We start from the raw sequence: 26,238 nt of genomic DNA on the forward strand, positions 1-26,238 counted from the left end.
GGCCTCGTGTGGTCAGCTCCCCGACGGCACTGCGGAGAGCTACTGTCCGAGCAACTCATGAATGATAAATGACAGGGATCTAGCTACTCTCACTCTTCTGGCCACTAAGTTTTGTCTACTAATGGACAAGTCTCACAGACATTCTGGGGCTTACAGGAGACTCAGGAGGACACTAACCGTGACTTCCTCCCTGGAAGATGAGGGCAGTGAGGCTCCCTGAGATTAGCTGACTTCCCCAAGGCCATCCCCGGCAAAGGGAGAACTCAGACGAGAACTCGCGTTCCCTAACGTTCAGTCTCTTCACTCCTCCTGTGCTCCTTTTCCTCCCTTCCCCGCACCCTTAAGCATCCTTCAGTCACCATCAAAACCCAACATTGCAGGCAAGGCTTTTGGGTCTTATTTTAGAAGACCAGTTATGGTATTCATTGTACTCTATCAAGAAGAAAAAACCCCACCATAAGCACCTAATGCCGGCTGACAAAGCCCCAACTGGACTCTCAATGATCACACATCCTACCTCCATCAGTGAGCTCCTTTCTCCAAGTTTACTATTAGTAACTTTAAACTGCCTTCTCAAGGCCCCTTCACTCCTGCTTTATTGAGAGAACCCAAACCTTCAGGAACAAACTTCTCAACTTCCTTCTCTACCTGCACACTCATTTTGAGGCACACGTACTTCCCTTCCTCTCCTGCCCCAAAGGAATGAATGTCCCCGTTCCCTCTCAAGACACCTTCTTTGACCATGCTTGCACTCCGGATCTTGGCTAGGCCTGTTTCTTCTGGAGCCTTCCTCCACCAGTTATCCTCTCTTCTACCTTTAGTCACTCTCTCGCCACTCTTCTCAAACAAAATACAAGCTTTAGACAAGACTGCGTGCAAAAAAATATTCCTTCATGGACAAATGTGTACTCCCAACTGGTGCTTTCCTTCTCAATGCCTACTCTCTCCTCACCCACGACAATGCAGGCTTAGACTTTATAACTCTTCTAATTACTAAATACTAACTGAATATCTCATTGCCAAACCCAGGCTCCCACTTTCAATTTTTGCTATATCTGACCCTCCTGTGGCCTCTGACAGACCTGAGAGCTTTTCCCTTTCTGCCACCTGGGTACTTCGGCAAGGTGCTTACCCGGGCTTTGGAGAGCTTATCTGTAAAAGCCAACAACAATTATTTCAGGGGATACTGTTGAAAGGACTTTATAACAATATATAGAAACAAAACAAAAATGCTGGTGCTCGATATTCCCTTCAGTTTTACTTGTATCTTTTCTTGACCTTCTTTCTTTCTCCTCTTCTTTTGCCGGCTTGGTCTTTGGTCATTGGGCTATCCGTGAGTGGTCTCAGCTACATTCGTTGCAATAATCATCAGTTCCAGACACTCCCCAAAACACATGTCCAGCCCTGACTTCTCTCTGGTGGCAAGGCCTCTCAAGATCAACTCAGTGTCCCAGGGGCACCCCAACTCAAGTTCAAGCTGAACGCATTGCTCTCTCTCTCCAAAACTGCTCCTCTCATATTTTCCGTTCTGACTAATGACACCTTCAGACAGTGAATCTTCCCAGCCCGAAACATCAAGAGTCATCTTTCTTCTTTCTTCTTCCTCCCCTCCCATTTTCCATTCAATCAGTAACCAATTCTCTCTCCTAAATGAGTCTCCAATCTACCCTCTCCTTTCCTTTCCCACTATCATCCCCATACTTCCGGTCCTCACTTTCTACCTGGGTTGTTTAATAGCCACTGGACTTCTCCCTGCTTCCTTTTCATATATCTTAAGACCACAATTTAATTTATTTAAATTTATTTCATCTCTGGTGATTCCATAAAGCTGTCAGGAAAAAGCCCACACTTCTAGAAAGAGCAGGTGTGGCTCTAGACATGGCTAGATCAAGTATCTAGACCAAGATGTACACGTAACCCCTTCTCCCCTCTGCACCACGACCTCTCTGAGCCAGTCACTCACACTCTGTTCCTCACACACTGAGCTCTTCCCAGCTCTGAACCTGGGCTATTTCTTCCGGATTTTTTTGTTTGTATGTTTGTTTTTGTTATTTTTTTTCCCTCCTGCTCAGCCTAGTAAATAATCCTATCCCTCTCATAACCACACCAAAATCACCTCCTTCATGAATTCTTCCCTCACAAACAAGAAAGAACAAATCACGACCTCCTTTGTGCCCCACTATCTATTATTATTTACCACAACTAGCACCTCACATTCTAAGTTCCAGTTAATGATTTATGTGTCTATCTTCTGGGGTCAGGCACTGTGTCATATTCACATTGTGTCTTCAGAACTTAGCACAATGACTGGTACACAGCAGGTAGGAGGAAGAGAGATAAGGGAACTCAGATTTAGTAGTTTAGAGCTCAGCAAATGTCTGTCGAATGGATGCAGTAGCTTTGCTGTCAATTATATTAGAATAATTGAATAAGAGAGGCGGCTGATAAAACAGGTGGATCTGACAGCTGGTGAGGTGAGCATAAAGGAACCTGAATGAGAAATGGAAAATGTCAGCACTGATAAAGACCTCTCCTGAGTATGTAAGTTCAATCAGGTCAGCAGCTGGGGTTGTTATAATCAAACCTAGACGAATGCCTAATAAGGCCTGTTTAAAGCACACTGGGAGAACAGCTCCAACAGCCCAAGGACATGGTCTTATCTGTTGAAGCAGGTTTTGGACTCTAGAACATTCTACATTTTAATTTTACTGGACTTTATGCAAGCTTACTAAATTTCAGTAGTTAGACTTCAACCCTCCCCTATATCCATAAAGCACCGTAAGAACTCCAGATGAAGAAAAATAAAATATAACCCATCATCCATATATTGCTAGAAGTGATGGCCAAGGGGAATATCTTTGGTCCAGACAATCATGTCATGCAATATCTATTTTGAGACCACAATTTCCCCCCCCAACAGTAATTTCAAATTTATTTATAGTAATAAGCCATGTTATGTACTACATGGTTCCATGCCATTTTATCAATTAAGGAAAAAAGACACTATATTCTACATAGGCATGAAGATGCCCGTTTACCAAATCAAGTGACCCAGCATTCAGGTGGACATATATTAGACTCTTCAAGTGGAATGAGACCAAGTGAACTGAGAAAAAAGTGGTGAAAAGTAAACTTGGAAAAAACCATGCCAAAACTGGCAGTGTTTTCCCAATAATAAAGAGACATCTATAATTAACAGGCTTTCAAGAGTATTGAACCATGTATTACAGCATCACACCTCATAAAACATTCATTCAAAAGCCATACTAGGAACGTACATCCAAGCTCTATAAGCACATGCAAAGAACTGAAGAAAGAGAAGCCTTTGAAGTGAGAGATCCCCTGTCCTACATAGGTGACCAAGCGTGGAAGGGAGCCATATTGCTAACAGTGAATAAGTAAATGAAACTGAGAAGGAAATGTAACATAAGGGATGTTAAAATTAAAATACGTTATTAAATAAATACAGAATGTTCCCAGTGAAATAAATACATTTCTAGAAAATGTATGCAGGGTTAGGGGTACCTGGGGGCTCAGTTGGTTAAGCGACTGCCTTCGGCTCAGGTCATGGTTCTGGAGTCCCAGGATCGAGTCCCACATCGGGATCCCTGCTTGGCAGGAAGTCTGCTTCTCCCTCTGACCTCTCCCCTCTCATGCTCGCTCTCTCTCTCTCTCTCTCTCAAATAAATAAATAAAATCTTAAAAAAAAAAAAAAAAAGAAAATGTATGCAGGGTTAAAGAGTTAACAGACATGCAGAGAACAGTAAGAAATCTACCCAAAATCATCTATTTTTGAACTTTTATATCAATCTTGGTAATAAGATCACGTTAATAAAGTGAGGAAAGACTAAACTGTAAGCCTAGAATAGGGAAGGATTCCTGCACAAAACACAATAATATTAAAAACCGGGGGGGGTTCACCTACATTAAAATCAAGGATTTTTCTTGTTGTTAATGAAAGTCACCATAGACAGTCATCAGGCAAGTGACACACGGGGAGAAAGTATTCACAATACCCAAAGGGATTCATTTCTAGAATATACAGGAACTCCACAAGAACGCTTTCAAGGAACTTCTTGCCAGAAAAGGGCAAGAAACCCGATTCACAGTAAAGGGAAATTAAATTAAGCGAATGAAGAGATGCCCAACCTCACCTGTCATCATAAAAAGGTAAAATTATACTATGAAGTACAAATAACATCCATCAGACTGGCCCAAATCAGGAAATTTCTTAAGAAAAAAAGAAATGATCATGCAGTACTGGTGGGGATAAAAACCCAACAACAACCCGCAGAGTTCCTAGTAAAATCAGTCCGTTTCTATTCTAAGATCCAGCAATGTTGCTGGTGAACAATACTGCCTCAAGAAACTGTAGCCCACTGATTCAACAGATCTAGGCTCCTTAGGGGAAAAAATGAATACATACATAGCATGAAAGCCAAAAATATTTATGAAATTTTTTTAATAAAACTTATGAAAATGCTAACTCTTCCAAGTCCCTATTTCCTAACACATATCTCTGTGGTTGTAATTTAACTCTTGCTGAAAAGATGAAGCAAAAGGTAAAACTAAACAAAGTGCGATCATTTCTTTTCGCTGGTAAAGTGAAGGACCAACAAAGAAGCAGATGTAAAGGAGGGACTGTTTTAGCATGGGGTCTCAGAAACCTGAATCCCAGTCCGGGCTTTCCCTTATTTACGTGAATTGGATAAGCTGCCATCTCTGCCTGCCTCAGTTTCTTCACCTACAAAACAGGGGTATTACCCACCGTGCACAACACCAGGAGGATTAGAGACAATCCACGTAAAACTGACTGACACACATGAGGTGTTCAATAAATCAGAACTGATTTTTTTTTTTTTAACCAGAAAAAAAAAAATATCATGCACTAACCCTAAGAGGTTCTGGCGCTCAGCCTAACCTGTCTTAAACAGAATACCAAAGCTACCGCAACAGGTGTGGAAACCAAAAAGACTGATTCAATGGGAACTCATAGTCTGTTTTTTCCACTACAGAATAGGGATAAATAGTATCTCTTTCCACATACTTCTCAAAAACTATAAAGGTTAAGGTTGGGAGAAAGCTTCTTCTAGCTTCTGGGAAATGAATATAAGGCTGCTGGTGGTGGTACTTAACATAGCGGAGATTGTACAAGGGGGTCATTGTCCTGACTCAACAAAGGTAAGGAACGGGTATTCACAGAAGTAACGTAGGGAAAATGCTCTTAGGAGAATTCCAGTTATCCCTGACTTAGTAATCCTAAGACCTCAAAGCCGACCATGGAAAACCACCTCAAAACAAAATCAGATCCAAAGTTAGGACTTTACACATCCTCTATTCAATGGACACCAAAGAGGAACATCTCCACCTAGGAATCTGGCGGCTAACGTACTGTACATTTCAGTTACCACCTCAGCATTTCCCACCTGGAGCAGTGGTTTTACTTTGGCCCTGATTTCCCACCCTATGGACTTCAAGGTGCTGGCAGTGGTCAGTACAAAGAACCGATCCCACTTACATATGTACTACTACTTTATAAAAACAGGAAGATGCTGTGGTCATTATTTACAATATACATAGTCAGTTGAGTGATATTAACGAGTACCATGCCCTAAATATTAGCAATCATCAGAAATAAGAAGTAAAACTCTAAGCAAGTCAAAATCTTTGAAATCTTTAAGTATTAATAAAAGTTTCTGGACTTTTGTAAGGGTTGCAAACCACTGTTTTAAGGGTTACAATTTCCAATAGAAGACAGTTTTTATTTAATAGACATGAAAAACATAAGAGGGTTTTGAAAAAATGAACACCCTAACACATTTATCTCCACCCCTAGTCCTCTCGTGGTCATAAACTTTTCCTTGGCATTTAAGATCAAAGCTTGTTATGCTTTCTTTCCTAGTCACAAGCCACTGCAACTGTCCCAAACAGAAATGGCAGGGTACTGTGTACTAAGAAAATATACGTATTTCATTCCTCACTTACAAAAGAAAAACCATTCACTTTATCTCTTTTCTACCCCAACTGCTCCCCTTCTCCTAACGCTCTGACACAATTCTAAAGAGAAGTTATAGATCACTATAGATGTTCCAATTGTTGAAGAGAAAATAAATCTTTTATGTAGTATTTCCCAGTGAACATGTACTCCCCATTTTAAATTATATTCTTCTCAATGCAACATAAAATATTAAGTAAGGAGAGCCTTGACTTTAAGCATTCCAAAGATAACAAAAATTAACTTATTTCCATCTGAGAAATACTACAAAAATACTTAATATATAAAACATATATGGGTCTGCCTATGTCTTTCCATAACGTCACGTTTCCTTCCTTCCTTCTTTCCTTCCTTCCTTCCCTCCTCCCTCCCTTCCTTCCTTTTTAAGAAATCTCTATGCCCCAAATGAGGCTGTAACTCACAACCCCAATACCATGCTCTACCCATGAAGCCAGTCAGGTGCCCTTGTAATATGACCTTGTTAATGGGTATCCTGAACTGGGGGAGTGGGGGAGTTGGAGGGCTATGTATGGTGGTGGTATGGTATGAATGGTAGGGGGCTACAGAGAGAGCCACACACATCATTTTTTAATTTATTATTTCCTTTCTGAGACATAAAGTGTTCTAGGGGTAAACCAGAAGAACTGCTTTTTTATTCTAAAAAGATGTAATATGCTAATCTGACCCCTCAAAAAGATACTGGCCACTAAGACCTGACCTACGATATCTGTAAAATAAAATATGCCATTAGAATGTTGGCAGCAGAAAACAAATCAAATTGATGCAAACACAGCTAAATCCAGTCACTAATATAGAGAAAGTGTAAATTTCAGATGAGGGGAAAAAATACCACAAAGAAACCCTTGAGCTCTGGGTGGAAAGAGTGGGAAAAGATCTGAAGATGTAGCTAAGGCTAGTCTCCAGTCAGTGTTTACCAGCTCTCTTGGAATGGCGAAAGACCCCTGAATCAGCGTTGCCATCTCTTCCTGAGGTGGCAACTTTCCAGATTACAGAAGGGCCAGGACTATAAACCAAAAGACTTAGTGAAGTCCTAGCATCTTCATTTACTAATATGACCACTGACAAGTCACATTTTATCAGCCTCAGTTTCCACTCTCCATAAAATGGAGTAAACGAGTCCTACTTCACCAGACTATTAAAGGGAATAACAAATTACAAACGAGCTCTAGAAAATGTGCTCTGTAAACAGAAAATGAGGATCTTAAGATCCGCTATCATTATTCCTGGGTTATTATTTAATTATTATTAAATTCTGCTAGGGTAGGAGTAAATCCTGTTTCTAAATAGGGTTCAAGTTTAGAGAATCACAAAGGCTGTTCTATTTTATCTTGAAGCAGAGTGACTGATGCTGAACAAAGTCCTCAAACAAATTAATGAACCGGAGGGCCAGGAGTATACTTGGTTGTACAGGGCATTCAAGAGTCTCTCTCACTGACTTCTTTTCACTTTTAATCTTGTCATGTATTTGGGCAAGAGAAGAGACATAAACACAGACATATCACAGTGAAATTCAAATTTAAGAAGTCCACGTCCAACTATCTCGAGAAAAGATGAAATTAATTGCTCAGTTCTTATAATGTATCTTGGCTGTTTACTGCTAACACAATTATGCCAATTATTGATATTATCACGATGGTTAGAGCAGCTGCATTTTAGAAGAGATTGAAGTTCTGAGGGACTACTGGAATACTGGGATCAGAGAATTCAAATCACTGCTGAGAGGGAAAAAATAAAGGGAGGGAGAGGGCAGTACAAATTTACTAGGCTACCTGACTACAAAAGATTTTCCTTTCAAAGCAAAATTAATTACACAGGATATCTATTTTATTACCAAAAGTACAAATTAGAATGGCACAGCCAGCCTATGACATCATGAATTTAAATCTACAACTAACCCTGCTTCCTGGGGAGACCTGGGCGCCCAGTAAGGTGAAGGAGCTACGGGCACGTGGTAGTGGGGTTGTGCATATTCCCTCCAGGCTGCAGAAAAAGACCCTTCCTGGCAGAATCTCACTTTCCTTCCCCTGGTCAGTTGTTCACATCCCTTCCTCTGAAATAGAAGAGTAAGAAGATGCTACTGGCGTTCCCGTTGCTCAAACATTGCATTTGGGGCCAAATCTGACCATCAAACTGACGTCTTCTCAACCATCCAACCTCCCTTAGTGACCATCCACCAGGCTGGAGTTTCACCGGGTGGATAAATATAGGTGGAGAAACAAGGCCAGGCTTTCACTGGGGGAAAAGTCAATCTGACTTGGACTGCAGAGACAGGAGCTGGCAGGGAAATGAAGAAGCACAAAGTCTGTGCCTAACACAGACCTCTCTTCTCTCACGGTTTGCTCTCCACCTATGAACGTCAGAGAAGGAGCAAGATATGGACAGATGTGAAACTATCATCTCCTTGGTGAATTCGAGAAAAATCATTCTCAAGTTTACTTGGATGGAAAATGGAATATAACCAATAAAGATGTCTGGCTCGTACCTTTAACAGGACCTTCTGTCTGAGCAAGGGAGCCAGGCTAAGAAACCACAACTGCAGTTAACAAGCCAGACACCAGACTAAACACCTCAGAACTAGCTGTCCCTCATTCTCCATCGCTACCTTTCCAGTGCCAGCCTGCATCACTAATTCCCTCAGTTCCTGAAAGCCTGGCTCCCCACCTCACCACCCCCCACCACTCCAAACAAACAAACAAACAAAAAAACCCAAATAAAAACAAACAAACAAAAAACCAAAAAAGTGGTGCTGGGCTGAAGAGGTGGGATTTCGGAGCCTGGGCACCAAGACTCTCCCTCCACTTTCCACCTCACACTTCGCCCGCCACTCACCCTCTCTCCCCGCCTCGGTTCCCACTTCTCACACACACTGCTCTTCATAACACCCAAGCCTCCCAGAGCCTTCCCGTAGAGAACCCCAGGTCGGCGAGGAAGCAACAAAGCGCCCCGCTTCGGGCAGCGGCAGGAGGCGGCGGCGGAGAGGGCGGAGAGGGCAGCTGGGGACTCCGGGAAGCCTCCTGGGCACGGGCAGCCCAGGCTGGAAAGCGCCCGCTTCAGTTGAGATGAGTGAGCTCGGGCAGGTCCCTCTCGCAGCTGCCCAAAGCCGGCGCGCCCTCCCGAAGGGTCCCACACACCGGGGCGGTACCGCCACGGTCCCGGAGACCCCTGGGGGTAAAGGCGGGGAGGAGGGGCGACCAGGCACACGCGCCAAGTGAGGCTGCGGTGCGGAGCTGGAGAACTGGCTCGGCGGCACCCAGGGGCGGTGGCCAGTGACAGCCCAGCGCCCGGCCCGCGGGCTCCTGATCTGACCGCACGCACCTGGACCAGGCGGCCACCCTGCTCCCTCAGGGCGCTCTCCGGGGACTCGGCTTCAGCGGGGGGCGCTCCGCAGGCTGGAACCGGCGGCGACGGAGACTTCACTCCTCCATCCTGGGACCTGGCGGCACGTTACAGACAGCCGTGCACTTCCTGTTTGAAAACACAGGGGAGAGAAAGAACGAGAGATCCGAGTGTTGGCGGAGTGGAGGGAGGGGCGCAGACCGGCGGGAAGGAGCACCGGGGGGGCTGCGGGTTGCATAACTACCGCCGCCCCCGCCCGCCTCGCCATGGTCGTTCCGGGAGCTGTGCCCCCCGGCCGGGCGATCCGCCGCACCGGCTCCCCGGCGAGGTGGCTCCCTGCGCCGGCCGAGCCTCCCCCTGCCGGAGGCCTCGCAGCCAGCGCGCTCACAGCCCTTCCGTTTCCAACCCCTGCCCCGCTTCTCCCCTCCCCACATGTACCCAGTCAATGGACTGCACGCTTCCTCCAAGCGCAGCGCTGCGCCGCGTGTAGTGCGCCTCCGTTTTCTTCCTTTCCTCTCTTCCCCGCCCCCGCCCCTGGAACAAAATCGCCTTGGGGAAGGTGTAAAGACAGGACCGAGCCTTTCCAGGGGAGTGGAGGCTGGATTTATGCAAAAATTTTAAGTGAATAGCCACGTCCCAGTACATCCACTCCAACTCAGCAACTCAAAGAGCCTCAGGATGGGAAATTACTTGTCTTGCGCCTGGCTGACTCAAAAGAAAGCGTGCTCACAGCTGCCACAAACTGGGCGGCGGGCGGCGGGCGGCGGGCGGCGGGCGGCGGGCGGCGGGCGGCGGGCGGGGGGCGGGTAAGTTCCAGGACAACCTCATCCTCACAGTCCTCTAACATTCCATATACCGATTCCACACAGCAGATAATGGTATGGTGTATTCTTTCAGAAAACAAGGAAGTATTTCTTGGTGCTTATGAAATCACAGAGCAGTTCCAAATTTCTGAGTTTGGGTTCACTGCCTTACCCTCTGACTTAGGTGAACTTCAGGGTAGTGTTTTAAAAAACAGTAAACAGAGGGTTTAAGCATCTGCCATATGCAGAGGGTGCCAGCTCAGGGAGTTCGTATGTGTGCTCAGTGCCGAGTTTCTGGGCTTCCAGGTGTGGATGGCTTCATCGGTACCCTGCCTGCCCTTGCACTCCTATCTCTAGGGTCACAAGGCATTTACAGGACCGCCTTGGATAAACAGCTCCTTTTATCATCCAGCTGTTGGCTTAAATAAAAGTTATTCATGTTTCAAGCCTCAGCATGGACCGCAGGATAATTATTCTACCTAAAAAGCCAAATTTTGACTAAAGTAGAAATTGATGAACGTCAAGTTCCTATTCAGTGCTACACAGCATCTCATTCTCATCTGCTCTTAGTTTTAACATTTCCCAACAGATCTACAAATGTCCTATTCTCATATTTCCAACTGAGGAAACAGGGTCAGAGAAGTTAAGTAACTGTCCTGATGTCTCAGCTAGAAAGTGGTCAAATGAAGAGCTGAATAACAGGTCTTTCCTAAGTATAAAATCTGGGCCATTTCCTCTACACTCTGCTAATTCTCAAAACAATAGTGAATCCTAGGAGGAAAATCCAGCCCATCGACCATCTGTGATCCATTTCTTCATCTCCAAATGATCCTGCAATTTACAAGCTGTAACCCCATTGAACTACCCAGAGTCCTTACCCACCTCGGTAATATGTACCTTGATTACCCAAGCAGAGGACACTGTGCTCTTTCCTACTATCTACTACTGGCTCTTTCAGCCTTTTCGGAATTACTCAGTGGCAAAAGTTCAAAAGGTTCTAGGGTAGCTTCTCTTATGCCAAGGTACAAAGTCTGAGCAAGTTCAGAACCTAATCGGCTGACTAATATTTGTTCCCTGAATTCTTTTTCTCTAACTGGGATTTTTTAAGAGGGCAAACAAAACAACACAACACACACATGGCCCAAACTTTTAGTGGAACTGCTGAAATTCTCTTATCTTCTATTTCCTTCTGCTTCAGCACTCAGCTCACACTCACCTGTCAGTAGCATGCTATCAGCCTCCTGACAAGCTAAGAAACAAAGCACATGTAAAAAGGTGATTAAGAACCTTGGCAATGGTGAGACCCTAGACCCTTGTGGAGACTGAGGGAGGAAGTGAGTGCTCTTATCCTGTGTCCAGATGACCTGCATCTCACTTGCCCCTGCCCACCCCTTCACTAAGGAGCATGTTCTGGAGTTGTAGACTGTCGAGGTAAACGGCTCCACGTGTAGCTTGGGGGTGGGGGGAAGGAGCAGAGATTCAGTCCCAACCATCAGGCATGCCCAGTCTAATGACGGTTTAGTCCTGAGGGTCTCCAGCATCCTTTTAGAGTCCAGCTCTTCCTCGGCTGCCCCCTTTTACCATCTCACAGTTCTTTGCTTTCCTGGACTTGTCAACAGTCCACCTCTTTTCAGACTTAAAACTTTTTCCCAAAGCACTGCCATTTTTTTCCCCCACAAAGTACATGGTGGGAGGGAAGCACGGAGCTCAAAACTTCTCTCACTTCTCTCTCATCTAAAAAAGGCCTGTCAATAATTACCATGTTTTTGAGGATACAATTCTATTTTAAAATACACTTTGGTATCCCTGCCTTCATTTTTGTTGCTCGTTATGTCTCCAAGAGCCTAGAAGGAAAACCTCTGAAGGAAAAGGAAATTCTTAAGAAAAACCAAAGGAAACATGCTGAAATTAACCTGCATGGATCCCACAGTGTACAGTTTGGGTAATACATACAACACTCCTACAACCGCATCAGTCCCAGACCTGGTTCCTAACAGCCACAAGGTCTAAGTATCATATCATAGTTTCACACTGTTCAGCTATTCTCCTGCACCTTCTGTGTTTCATAGAGAAGTGTTTCTACCTTACACCTGTTGAGTAAAAAAAAAAAAAAAAGAAAGAAAATTTAAAAAAATAAAAAAACATTTAAATCATGACCTCATAAGAAGAGAAAAAAATATGCTCTCCAGTAGGTACAAATCATGCCGCAAGAAATAAAACTGATTTTGGAAGAGAATTGGAAGTTCATTTTGAAATCTTCTCTCCCTAAGTACGACAGTCCATGGATGAAGATGGCAACATCATGAAAGCTATTTTGGAGGATCCAAATTAAGTGACAAGAGATAACTTCTGTGAGGACTAACAGGTGTGCAGGAGGAAATGATGAACTCTTTTATCTTAAATGATGGTGCTTATCTTTTTTAATCTCAAAAAGAAAGACAAAGACCTTACCTTGGTGGTTAAAAATGTTTGCCACAGATTTCGTTGTATGAGGATTCTTGGTCATTATTACAGCTGGATTTTGCAAACAAGGAAAAGGAAACTGACAAGCTGTCTGGTTAGCTAAGAGAGTGCCTCTCTGTATTAGCAACCTCCACACCAGTGTCCCTGTATGTCTGCACTTCCAGGGCGGCAATGCAACAGGCTTTTCTGTGAATGAGGTCTCTGGCACTCACACTCACCTCCCAGCCTCTGCAAAACCTGGGCCATGGCATTCAAGGAAGATGTCCTGAGAGCCAACTGGCTGGCTTGATTGGCATTTACCCACAGAGGGTTATTAGCCATTTTCAAGGAGCCAGAGTGTCATTTCCCATGGCAAAAATGCAGTAGAGGGGTGCAAATCATTTTTTCTTAAACTTGCCCTGCAAATGGGACGACTGGGTGGCTCAGTGGGTTAAAGCCTCTGCCTTCAGCTCAGGTCATGGTCTCAGGGTCCTGGGAGTGATCCCCGAATTGGGCTCTCTGCTCAGCAGGGAGCCTGCTTCCCCTCTCTCTCTGCCTGTCTCTTTGCCTACTTTTGATCTGTCAAATAAATATATAAAATCTTAAAAAAAAAACCAAAAAACAAAAAACAAACTTGCCCTGCAAGACAGCTTAGGGTCCCTTCTAGGCATAGAGTTTCCTGGCTCTGAACAAGCTGAGAAGGAAAGCACTGCTTAGAGCATCCCACAGTATGACTTAGAAGACCCCCTACAAAGCTGAAAGATAGGGCCGGGGTGATTATAGGCCTGGGCTGGTACACCTTGCAACTCAATGCCTCGGTTTCCCCAGCTTCCAATCACACGTACAGATTCACCCATGCTGTGTAGAATTAGTAACTTTACATGGGACCCTCACGTGCCCTGCCCTCCACCCCTGAATTTTCAGAACTGCTTTTTCAGGGAAGAATCATTATCACTGTGTGAGGAGAAGCAGCGGAGTTCACAGATGTTAAGTCATTTTCTCAAAGCAGCAGCAGGTAATGGAGCTAAAACTCACCCTGGGTCTGTTCTTCCTCCTTTTAATTGAAGAGAAACGAGTGGGTGCATTTTGGCTGTGGATTTATTATTCTGTGCTACACAACTTTTACTCAGAAGAATCTTACTTTTCAAACACAACTTGTAGTGTTCCCTCAGCTGCATCACGTTACTTCATCACCTTGCCAAATGTCTGTAAAGTGTAAATTATAAACATGTATTTTGCAACAGGCCAACTGATTTTAAACCCCAGCAATGGAACGCCATACAAATTAGGTTAAATACGCTCTGGGGCTGCAGCTGAGTATTATTTCATAAAATAATAAATAAGATCCACTAGTCAAACTGTGACAATGAAATCTCATTATATTTTTTCTAAGTTTCCCTTCTCATTCTTCAGTTAGTATGCAAATATGTAAGTAAAGTGGGCCACAGTGGCTGATGGGCAGCAATTTTAAAGAGCATAAATATGAAAGGATAGCAAGAAACCACAAAAGTTTGACTAAATGCAAATACCTGTACACAAGTTAAGAGTATTCAAAATGTTCCTGGCACACACTTAGCAATGGACAGCCTTGGGTTATTTACTGACTGTTGATCGTCATGTGCACTGAGTAGACTAAATACTGTCCTGTAAGACATTTTTCTTTGGAAAGCATGTTTTGTCTATTTATCTTCTGTAATTGGTATTTCTGCTTCCTTATTAAAAAAAGTACTTAGGGGCACCTGGCTGGCTCAGTCAGGAGAGCAAGTCACTCTTTCTTTTTTTTTTTTTTTTAAAGATTTTATTTATTCATTTGACAGACACAGATCACAAGTAGGCAGAGAGTGACAGGCAGAGGGAGAGGAGGAAGCAGGCTCCCCACCGAGCAGAGAGCCAGAGCAGAGAGCCAGACTCGGGGCTCAATCCCAGGACCCTAGGATCATGACCCAAGCCCAAGGGAAAGGCTTTAACCCACTGAGCCACCCAGGTACCCGGAGCATGTCACTCTTGATCTTGGGGTTGCAAGTTTGAACCCGACGTTGGGTATAGAGATTACTTAAAAATAAAATCTTTCAAAAAATTTAATTATCGGGGCACCTGGGTGGCTCAGTGGGCTAAATCCTCTGCCTTCGGCTTGGGTCATGATCCCAGTGTCCTGGGATCAAGTCCCGCATGGGGCTCTCTGCTTGGCGGGGAGCCTGCTTCCTCCTCCTCTCTCTCTCTCTCTGCCTGCTTCTCTGCCTACTTGCGATCTCTGTCAAATAAATAAATAAAATATTTTTCTTAAAAAAATTAATTCTCCTTAGGCACCCATTTAAAAAATAATATATTAAAAACCCAACAACTTAAAATATTGGCCCCAACAAGTCAAATAAATATAATGTTCACTACCAAGAAAATAATGTTTTTAAAAAGGATTTTAAAAATATATAAACATCTGTACACATCTGATGGTAGCAAAATATATGAGTTGATAGGGAATGAGTCACACACATCACTGTCTATTGAATATATCAATTCTCAATGATCTAATATAATGGAATCTTAAAGAAAAAAAGGCAATTCGCGAATAATTTAAGGTGACAAAATTGGAGAGTTGATTTTCATTTCCTTTCCTTTGCCTGTAATGGAATGGGCATGGCAAACTGCATAAAAGAGTAACAAAATGCCTAGAAAATCCGCAACATTACTATAAACTTTTGAAAGATTATTCATCAATGTTTAAACTAAAGCAAATTTTAACCACTTTACATGTCTTGACTCAATTATTCCCGACAACAACCCTATGGGGTAGAAATTAGCACTACCTCTGTATCACAGATCAGGAAACAGACGCAAAGATACTAATTTGTCCAAAGTAACACTGTTAGCAAATACCAGAACCTGGGCAGCCTAGCTGGCCACAGAGTCTACTTTTAACCAACACATTTTACTACCAATAAGGCACAATTGGATTGGGCTTGCTTTTTCCAGCATGAAAGTTCATGGCGGAATATTCCCATGGGTATGGCAGATGAAAGCCTCAGAGCTTTTCCTTTTTGCAGCAAAAATGCTTTTAAGGGGTAAGAGATATACACCCTGCTGCATGTTGCTGAAAAAAAGGAATACTGGAAAGAATGGAAAAGCCAGGAAGAAGAGCTGCTTCCCTGCCTTGAGTGGAATCCTGGATTGCAAGGCTCGGGGACTGCCTGGCTACGGCACAAATGAGTTAGCAAGGGAAGGGAATGCAATGAACCCCATGTACTTTGATCTTCCTGAAGCATTTGATACAGTGTCCCATGAAATCAGGATCACTAAATCAACTGAAACTTATGTGGCAACAAGAACCACACAGGCATTAAGCAGGCTAGAAAGAAAAACACTGGCTATATCTACTAGTATGACAAAGAAAAGAACGACAAGGAACAGTGTTCACAAGTAATTTGGAAATCACTCATTCTGCTATAATCAAATGTGCACATAACATTAATTTTGGAGGTGTAAAAGGGCAAACGAGGGCAAGCTGACTGAATCCGTTAAATTAACAGAGGTGAAGAAAAACAAAATCAGTTTCATTTTTGTGCTCCTTTTAATTTTCAGGGAGGGGCTAGGATGTCCAATGGGTACTAACCACCTCTAGACCTAAGATGCCAAGGCTGAGCTAAGTAAAGTAAGCAATGGCAAACTGGGTACGTTTAAAATTTTGGGACTTTAGGTCTGAATTTCAAAAAGCATGATCCCACTATTCCACACACCATCAGTGAAGTTCCATGAGAAATAATATTCCTTGCAACAGGAAGATTTTGTTAGCAAAATCCAAAGAAACGAAGGGGCTCGAAGGCTGAATTTGGAGGTCAGATGAAAAAGTCAGTGGTGTATGTATAATCTGGCCCCACTACAAATATGCCACACAAGCAGAAGGTCATGAGAATGGTTTGCAAAGACACGGCAGGATAAAGAACAGCAGAGAAGGAAGAGAGAAGAGAGCTAAAACTTGGACTAACATTATTTTTCTAAGCATAAATTATAATATTTAATTTCTTTAATGTTGAGAAATTGCTTCTCCCTTGGTAGAGCTGTTTGCCTTCCCAGCAGAAATTATACTTTAAATGTCAGTAATTGATTTAGAACTCAAGAAATGGGAGTAAGAGAGGTCTGTAACACTTGGGGGGAAAATGGCTTAAGTTCAGGCTGGCTCCCAGGAAATGTACAAGTGAGCAGCATTTCATTCAATTCCTGAGAGACTGGACAGAACTGGGAGCCCTCTAGCCACCCTGCCCCAGGCAGTGGACTCTAAAACTCATGCTCTGAGAGATCGTCGATCAACAGTCACCAAGGAAATCCTACATATTCAATTTCCTTCTAAATAAAGGGGAAAAGGCAAATATAACACAAAGGCATAAAGAGTAGAGCCACACTACGTTCTTGATATGTACAGAAAAATGTATGTGAAAATGACCAAGTTGTGAAAATTATCTTACCCAAGCATTGATTAGTGGCCCCCTCCACGGCTTAAAAATTATTCAAACAATGACAAACCCACAATCAGGCTCCATCCCCCATGTCCCAATGCCCACAGGACCTAGTCCTTGATCTGGCTGCACTCAGACACACCTGCAGGGCCTTATAAACACGGCCACTCAGCCCAGGCCCCACCCCGGATCTATATCATCAGAATCACTGCTGGGAGTGAGTCAGTGAAACTGTCCATCTGAACTCCCAGGGGACCCTAAGGTGCAGCCACACTGGGGAAACCTCTGCTGCATTCTACTCCTTTCTTCACGCCATGACCAGAGTTGCTGAAGTCAGAGACTGAAGCAAGTAATGCCTCTTCTCATGAACCTTCAGTGGAATAACCTTCCAAAGCAATGGAATGAAGTCCAAATTCCTTAGCAGGACACTCCATGCCCTCTGAAATCTGTCCCAAACTGCTTTTCTGCTATCCTTTCTTCCCACATCTCTCCCTCTGGCAGAGCACCAACCCCCAAACACATTACATGCTGCTTTCACATCTCCATACTTCACCGCCCCAGTGTCCTCTCAATCTGCCACCCTTTCTCTACCAGTCAGCATCTTTCACATCCTTTAAGGCCCTGCTCAAGTTAATTTTCTGAAGTAGTTTTGTGTGTGTGAAATCTTCTCTGATTTTTTTTTTTTTAAGATTTACTTATTTGAGAGAGAGTGAGGGAGGGAGGGAGAGAAAGCACAAGCAGGGTGAGGGGCAGGGGGAGAAGCACACTCCCCACCAAGCAGGGAGCCCATGTTGGGGAGGCGGGGGGAGGGACCCTCCATCCCAGGACCCTGGCATCATGACCTGAGCTGAAGGCAGATGCTTAACTGACTGAGCCACCCAAGTGCCCCTTCTCTGATCGTTCCAATTAAACATCAGTCTCTCCTTCCTCTGAGCAAACATCCAAAAAAATGTAGCTCACGTAGGAGCTACCATATATACAGTGATGCTGTGAGGAACTGTACTGCACTGTGCACGCCAGTGTCCCCGCCGAGAGCAGGGGCATCCATAACTCATGTTTTATAATGTGGATGAGGGACAGATCCAGGTTCCAAGTGTAGTTCTTTTCGGTACAACCAGCACTGCAATCCTTAGTGTAAGGGCCTTTTATTTAGTAGGTTATTTAAACACACTGTGCCTCAATTTTGTAATCTTTGAAATGTAACAATGATAAATGATAACAATGATAAATGATAAACCTTCATGACTGAAGTGAAGACAAGGCATGAAAAATGTCTGGCTCGATACGGACCACCTAAAAATTCACCGAGAGGACAGCTTTTCATTACCATTTCTTACTCATTTTTGTTTCCTAAGCTACAGGAACGAAGTGCACGACACAGTGCTCAGAAAGCATTTGCTTTCAAATAAGCAGTGATTTCTTAATGCCCTTTCTCCTTACCCAGTTTTGTTCCGTCATGAAGGGTATTTCATAATATTTCTATTGACAAGTCATCTCTTACTCCCCTTTCTTCCTTCAAAAACCATTGTACAAAATTCTAACGAACAAGCCATGTCAGTGTCCCTCCTACTCCAGCCTGACTTTTTGCTTTGAACTACAGTGACTGCCCGCAGCCACAGTGTCGCTGCCCAGAGAATCGCCTGCTTCACCCTGACAACAAACAGCACTTTGTAGGCAAACTGGAGGCGAGCCCAAAGTAGGAGGGGGGAAAAGCCAAGGAAAAGGAGTTTAGGCCAGAAACAGAGTTGACACCCACACGATCGTCCGCACTGTAACACAGGTAAGGAGAGAACAGGAAAGGAAAGACGTTCAAATCAACACAAGCCTTCCCGAGTACTTCCAAGCATCCCCCTCGCCGCTCACCCATGGACAATGATGGCCACGGCTCACACAGGCCACGCCGGTCCCCTCACTGCCTGACACACACGGCTACTGTTGTGGACAAATGACTGTCCTGCCCAACGGCACCTGCTTTTCCTCAAACCAGGCACACTGCTGTTACTATCCCCTCCATCATTCCCCCTGGAGATGAAAACCCAACATGAACTAAATCCAAGGCCACATCATCAGGAGAAGCCAGGGCCAACACCAGCTCTCAAGTCCTCAAGCTCCAGATCCATGGACCTCCCACTGCCTTACATCCAGTGTGGAAAGTGATTTTCAAAATGTTCTCAGAAGCACCCCAAATGCACTAGTTGTAAAGGTAAAGGTAAAACCGTTCTTGTGCTTTTAAAAACAGTTCCGGTGCCAGGGGTGAGGGCTGTCAGCAGCAGTGAGGCCCAGACGGCGGCCCGGAGGAGGATCTGTGTACTGTGCTGGCAGCCTGGTCCAGGAAGAGCTGCGGCTTTTTGTTTCTGGATGGAAACGGCCTCCTGACAACTGTGTTCATTTGGTTTGGGGAGGAGCAACTGGGCAAGGGGCAAAATTGTCATTCTTTCTTCAAATCCAATCTTGATCCTGAATTTAAAGCCGAGGTAATGTGGGAAGCAAAGGAGTTTCTAAAGCAAATCTGTGATCCTTGCATGTGAGAGAGTGTGAGAGGCAAGAATGCGGTCCTCACAAGCACAGATCTTGAAGCCACCGAGGGCCTGGGTTCCCATCACTGCTGGGCCACTGCCAGTGTATGGCCCTGAGTCCCTCAGCTACTCAAGGTCATGGGGAAGTGCAGCCAGACTGCAGAACTCAGCTTCAGTGCCCTAGGCTACACAGCAGGGGTGGGGGGGTCAGGAGCTAATGAGTTACTCCATGCAAAGTGCTCCAAACAGTGCTTGCAGGCGTGAGTACTACCTAAGTGTGTCCTATTATTTCCAGAATGGCATTCCTCTCTAAGATTGTGTTCTGCAAGTGTATTTTACAAGAAGGTTCAAGAAGACTTCTCATATAAATTTGTTTATCAATAATGCCCCAAACCAGCACAAAGATTATTTACAGGTTTCACTTCCTGATAGGATCTTCCAGGATTTCCATCTGTGGACTAGAGTCCCTGGAAGAACAAACGTGGAATTTGAAGAATTCTTCTTCCCAGCAATAGTGCAAGGAAATCTGCACCCATTCTCTCAATACTGCAAACTGGCTTCCATAATGAAAACCAAAAACCAAAACCAAAGACTTTCATTGCATTAAACTAACTAATGTGGGGGCGGGGGTGGCACACATTTTTAAAAATGCATTTTTTATTCTGAAAGCAACCAAAGCGTTAAAAACTTCAAAGTTACACCAGCTGAGAGGGCCATGGTTCAGCTCACACAGGGATGACAGTCCTATGGACTGGAATAAAACCTGCTGATGAATCAAAAGATTTCCTTCCCAGAAAATGCTGAAACTCCAGGAACAATGTGCTACACTGGGGATGATTAAGAGAACAATGCTATTAAAAATGCCGTCTCAGGCTAAGAGTCTAGCCTCAGCTACTAAGAGGGTCTGCTCAAGTACCCACTCCTCTCTGAGCAGGCGTTTGTCCCACACACTCACGGAAACGAGGAAGGCTCTTCCCCAGAAGAGCAGATACAGCTGAAGGCGGCAGCACTAGCGGCTCACAGCAGGGGTCTCAGGTCGTGCCCTGCACAGGGGCGCCCCGCCAGGGAGCAGGGGCAGAAACCCAGCCTCCGTGGCTCCCCAACAGCTCATCGACCAGGCAGACGTAGTCGTGCTGCCGCTGACTTCACACAAAAGGACCGTGGGGGCCGCTCCAAGTCATGCTGCGCACACCAGCCCTCCACAAGCAAAATAAGCTGGTGTCCAGAGCCCCGTGGGAGCTGGGGGCTGCCGGGCGGACCCCTCGGACGCCGCTGTGGTTTGTATGTAAACCCAGCCAACTTTCTGCAGGGCAGACATTTGCCAGCTCTCCCGGCTTCCTTTTGATTACCAGCCACTCTGTAGTCTCTCCTTTCCTGTCTCTGGATGCTCCTTTCGGATGGGAACCCTTTCCCTTCCTTTCCACTCCAATTCTCCTTTTGCAGGAGCCACAACACAAATTAACGCGCTCCCAGGAGGAACGGCAACATAATGGCTCTCTGCCCACCCACATAGATTCTACCCTACTTCTAAATATTTATCGGGTCACAATTTTCCCTTTCTCCTGTAAGGACTCTACTTGTCTCGCCCTCTGCTTTCTATTACCCAGATCGAGTTTGAGATACAAATAAATGCTCCTCTTCCCTTATCTTCGGAGGGTAGATGATCTTTATTTACCTCCAACTGGCGCTTACCCCTGGTTTTCTACTCCTGGGCCCACCTGCCCCCTCTGCCCCCATACCCAGGCCTCCATGCTTCATTCCCAAACTAAGCGTTTGTCACTGAATCTACTACTCCTCAAGCAAGATAACGCTTCAAATGCATTCACTCCAGAAATACAGGGTAACAAATTTAAAGGGCAGAAATTGTTACCATTACAAGTATGGGGCTTTGGGGGTTTTTTGTTATTATTGTTGTTGCTTTTCTGCTTTGTGTGTGTATGGGGGAGGGGGTGCAGAGACAATGAAATCAAGTTCTGATCTGTTTCCATTTAAACTGATTGTCGAAGGGTACTGCGCTTTTACTCAGATCCCAGGCTTCTGTTTACTTGGCCACTAAGGGCTCCCTATCTCTAAGGACCTAAAGCTTGCAGGCTGTATCCAGCCCACAAAGCCATTTTGTTTGGTCTGCAGGAAGTTCTTTTTTTTTTTTTTTTTTTTTTAAAGATTTTATTTATTTATTTGACAGAGATCACAAGTAGGCAGAGAGGCAGGCAGAGAGAGAGGGGGAAGCAGGCTCCCTGCAGAGCAGAGAGCCTGATGTGGGGCTCGATCCCAGGACCCTGGGATCATGACCCAGGCCGAAGGCAGAGGCTTTAACCCACTGAGCCACCCAGGCGCCCCGGTCTGCAGGAAGTTCTTATTTAAAATGTTGAGTTAGCCCATCTTTTAAAATCAGGAGATTTTAAAGTAATAATCCAGATTTCTGGCTTACAGTGAAAAATCAGAAGATCTGGCAAGACTTGCCCACATTCCCATATGGCAACAATTGGCTGCTGAACAGATCAGCTAAACAGAGCCCCTTTAGACAGACCTGCACTTTCTAGTTCAGCCCATGTCCACCCCACACCCTCCTGATCACCCTACCCGGAGGCTGAGGACCAGCTGCCACAGATCGTCCTCTATGAGGCCCACTTCAGGTGGTGCCTGGTGTTTGTTTTGAGACCCTAGGGCAGCGCTGGCGTCCCAACACTAAGGCTCCTTCTGGTTGGTGGAGAAACTACAGACAGGATTACAAAGTTTCGGCTACGTACAGCATTTGCCATGTACAAATAACGTGTAAGGAAAAGAACTAAGAGAGAAGAAAATGTACCATAATAGAAAGACATCTGAAAAGAACTTGGTTAAAGAGAGAGAAAAGCAACCCTCCCTCTCTGGGCGCGTGTGCATGGGACGGGAGTGCATTTGTGCAAGCTGTATTAACACCGCAGACCATCTCCTGACTTGTACTTCATTATTGGCTAAAATGTTAGTGTGAAAAATAAAACCGCTGAAGTAGAAAGTCTAACAGAATGAATTCACTCCCCTGAAATGATTATACTTGAGCAGAATAAATCTACGAATGGAGTATAAATATGTGATCTAGGTATATGGATAGTGACGGATTCATTGTTTATTTAGAGGACACAGATAGGATTCTTTATTGTTTCCCTGCATACGTTTGCTATGGCATGAGTTTCGCAAGCACTTGGCGGCAACCCCTTATAAACGCGAGCTACGTCTGTATATATTTACGCACAGCAGTTGCTATAAGGTCACATCTCCTGAGGAGGAGTAAACTCCTACGACATACACCACTACAAGTGGCACTCCATCGCCAACACTGGTGACAAGAGAACAGACTAGAGAAGTCACCAGAACAAGTGATTTTAAAATACCCTCTCCGTTCCAGGATCAACTTACCCTCAAGTGGTTTTACGCTGGCTTGTATTTTTGAAAACGCTGTGCGCTGGTGAGAACACTGACCTGGAAGCCCAGAGACCCCAGTGCCACTACGCTCTCCTCTTCACGGCCTGAGTTGCCAGGTTCAGATCTCATCCCTGAATGAGGAGCACGACCCAGACAGGTTGGAAGGTCCCTCTATACCTCAAAATCCCATTCTCCATTCTCTCTCTTTTTTTTTTTTTTTTTTTTTTGCCAAGAGTATGAATAGGTATCATAAAATGAATAGAGAGAAATAAAAGAGAAATGAGAACAGTAGATAAGAGAACGGGCTTTGAAACAACAAAAGTAGCTTCAATTTCCACCTCCACCACCTGTTTTTGTTTGTTTGTTTGTTTTTTGAAAACCACATAACCTCTCAAGCCTCAGTTACCTCATCTGTAAGGTGGGAGTAGTCTACTTTCCACTCAGGACTGCTCTGAGGATTGAATGAGGATGCATGTAAATTCCAAGGCATAGGTTTGGACAAGCAAGAAATACCTAATAAACAGTTATTAGCATTAATTTGGGGTATTCCACAAATTGTCCAATTGCTTCTTGACCAGCTTAAAAAAAAAAAAACTAGCTTTATCTGATAATAAATTGATTTTAAAAGCTTATTCGGTAGGGTAGCGTCACGGATACCATTTTCCAACGAATTTTAATTTTCAAATACTTTTCAGAACTAAGCTTGGAACAATCAGTGACGAAAATTTTGACTGATGGTACTTCATGCCTGATGTGCTGGGCATGAGTCTGTCCTGTCTCCATTGCATGAGATCTGGAGAGGCAGCTCTCTGGTGATCAACATCCTTCAGAGAGAACGGCTGTCTTGCACTTCCTTTCTTCTCCCGCTTTGTAGAATTCATGGCAGTGTTGGTGATCTGTTGACGCTGAGATTTTAGCAAAGGAATTTATGGGTTGCTGGGGAAGTGAAGCCTTCCCTGGCAATGTTCCTAACTATTACCAGCAAGCAGAAGAGGAAAGTAAAAAGGGTTTTAAGAAATGTTCATAATGGAATCTAATGTTGATGTGTGAGCCTGGCCCAGCAGGAGATGTCCACAGGTGAATATGGACATCTTGAAAGCCTCAGAGCAGTGGTAGTTCCCAGACTTGATTTCAAACTAGTAAAATCTAAAAGGAAGACTATCATAAAATTGCCAGGGCTTCGGTGACCAAGAAATGACCCGAAAACCACACTATCACCATTCTTCACAAGAGGAAAAAAATTAATATCTCAAAGTAGGAAGAACCCAAGATTTTTTTAAAAGACCTTTTGAATTGAGGAAACACAGCATTAAAATCAAAACTGAAAAGCTGCTGCATTGTCACCATTCTTTTCTTTCCCCATAGGCTGGGGCATGGCGCCCGCTGGAAATGGATTTTCAGTTGGCCCCATTATGCCATCCAGTGCAGGGCACAGCACCTCATGGAGGCACGAAGGGCCACACTGTGAACCATCCAGTGTCTTGGTCATCACCTTCCAAGGATACAGATATATCCACAGAGCTCCGTGTCTGTCTTGGTAACTAACTGTGAGCCTGTCAGCCTCCAGTGTTTCAAAACCTTTCTGAGTGTCTCAGTCAGTATCCAGCCTTTGGGTACAGCTCTGTAAGACAGTGGTTCTCACTCTCGGCTCTACATATGGAATCACTTGACGGCAGAGAGAGCTCTTTTCAAAATGAAACTCCACACCCAGAGATTTTGATTCAATACCTGGGGCTCAAGTAACTTTAAAATATTCCCCAGACTGACTCAGATGAGACCCAGGCAGGGCTAAGGAAAACAGGTACCGTATTTTTTTTAACTTCACCCTGGATTTCTGTATTATAAACCTGTAAGGTGCACCTCTTCGGGTGTTCCTTCAGGGGACAAACATGAATGGAGGGCCTGCCATGTGTAAGACACTAGGTAATGAGTGGAGAACAAAACAGATACGCCCCTGCCCTCATCACGCTGACAGAGACCCGGAGCAGGAGACGAGGCAGGCAAACTACATTCCAGTTTCCTGGGATTAGGTGAACATTCCAGGTTCCTCTGTCCTTAAGCTTGGGGTTTCAATAACATCTTCCTGTCTTCTTTCCAGATACTAAAAATCCCAGTATTTTTACCAGGAAAGCAGTCAGGCAAAGCCCTGTCCTTTTGGAACTTCCATTCCAGCAGGAATGTCTACATTTTCTAGGTACCATTACATTGGTTGTTCCAGCTCCAGTGTCTTTCCTAAAGTCAGGCATCCCAGCTTTGAACAAAGCATAGTGGAAATTCAAATAAGATTGTTTTCTGTTTGGTTTCCACGATCGTTTTTTGTTTTTGTTTTTTTTTCCCCAAAATCTTTTTGACAGAGCTTAGTGTTTCCTGTCTTTTTTTAATCTGCAAGAGCAAGTTGGGACAACACTGTGGAAAGTGTTTTCAAAGTCCCTTCCTGGGTTTTGCCACCAAAACACCACCCTCTGACAGTTCCATAATTTCTTTCTTAGCACCTGACCTCCTACTGCCCAGAGAGAAGCTCACCGGCAAGTCTTCTGATGACTCACATACCCTAATACGGTTTCCCTGGAGTAAATCCCCATTGGTTAGTTATTTCATAATTCAGAAGAGCTTGCTGTCATCTGTAAACCTAGAAATTCCACTGTGTGCTCCTTCTTTTGGATCAATTATGTAAATAAGGCCTGAGGGACCCACTGTTTACACACCTCCAAGCAGAGGAGAAATCTTTCTATCCTTAGCTTTTATTTGTGGTCTTTAAGGCGGATGAGTTCTAATGTCTGCTCTGTCACTCCTGTGTAAGCTATAGGTAGTCACATCACCTCCCTGGGCCTCAATTTTCTTATCTATGAAATTCAAGTGTTGATACCTTCCATAAAATTCTACCTTTCTATTCAAATGGTACATCACATCCTTAATTCCAAGGTGACTTCATGTTTGATACAGCCCTTGGTAGGATAAAAGGACAGTATCTAAGCATTTTCCAGTATTTTCTTCTCTCAAGAAATCTCCTATCTTCACAAACATCCCCTCTTCTCTCAGGAATATCCTTCATCTCCAGAGGACATGGACAGCTGTTCCATGTGGACCAGAACGGAAGGGAGAGCAAACAGACCGATCATCTGGGCAGACAACACACCAGCAGGGGATCGGGGCACAATGGACATTTATGACAAAGAAGATGCATGTTAGCTGTGAAATCTGGAATTTTGTTCTAACACTCTCAATGTTGGATGACTACCATCCCAAACAAATAATTTATTTAAATCTAGTTT

The 26,238-nt window shown here is 44.3% G+C and overlaps 1 protein-coding gene across 3 annotated transcripts in view; it reads right to left on the bottom strand.

Moving 5' to 3' along the window:
* Positions 1 to 26,238, bottom strand: part of LRRC8D (leucine rich repeat containing 8 VRAC subunit D) — a 120,612-nt gene that overhangs the window by 89,351 nt on the left and 5,023 nt on the right. For 2 of the 3 annotated variants that reach the window (XM_080800918.1, XM_080800920.1), the window contains exon 2: positions 9,332 to 9,481. The gene's annotated coding sequence lies outside the window, so the exon portion shown is untranslated. Of the gene's footprint in view, positions 1 to 9,331; positions 9,482 to 9,790; positions 9,869 to 26,238 lie in introns of those variants that run through there. The other variant, XM_080800919.1, reaches the window with a different exon arrangement.

The sequence above is a fragment of the Martes martes genome, assembly GCF_963455335.1.
Source record: "Martes martes genome assembly, chromosome: 4".
NCBI lineage: Eukaryota > Metazoa > Chordata > Mammalia > Carnivora > Mustelidae > Martes > Martes martes.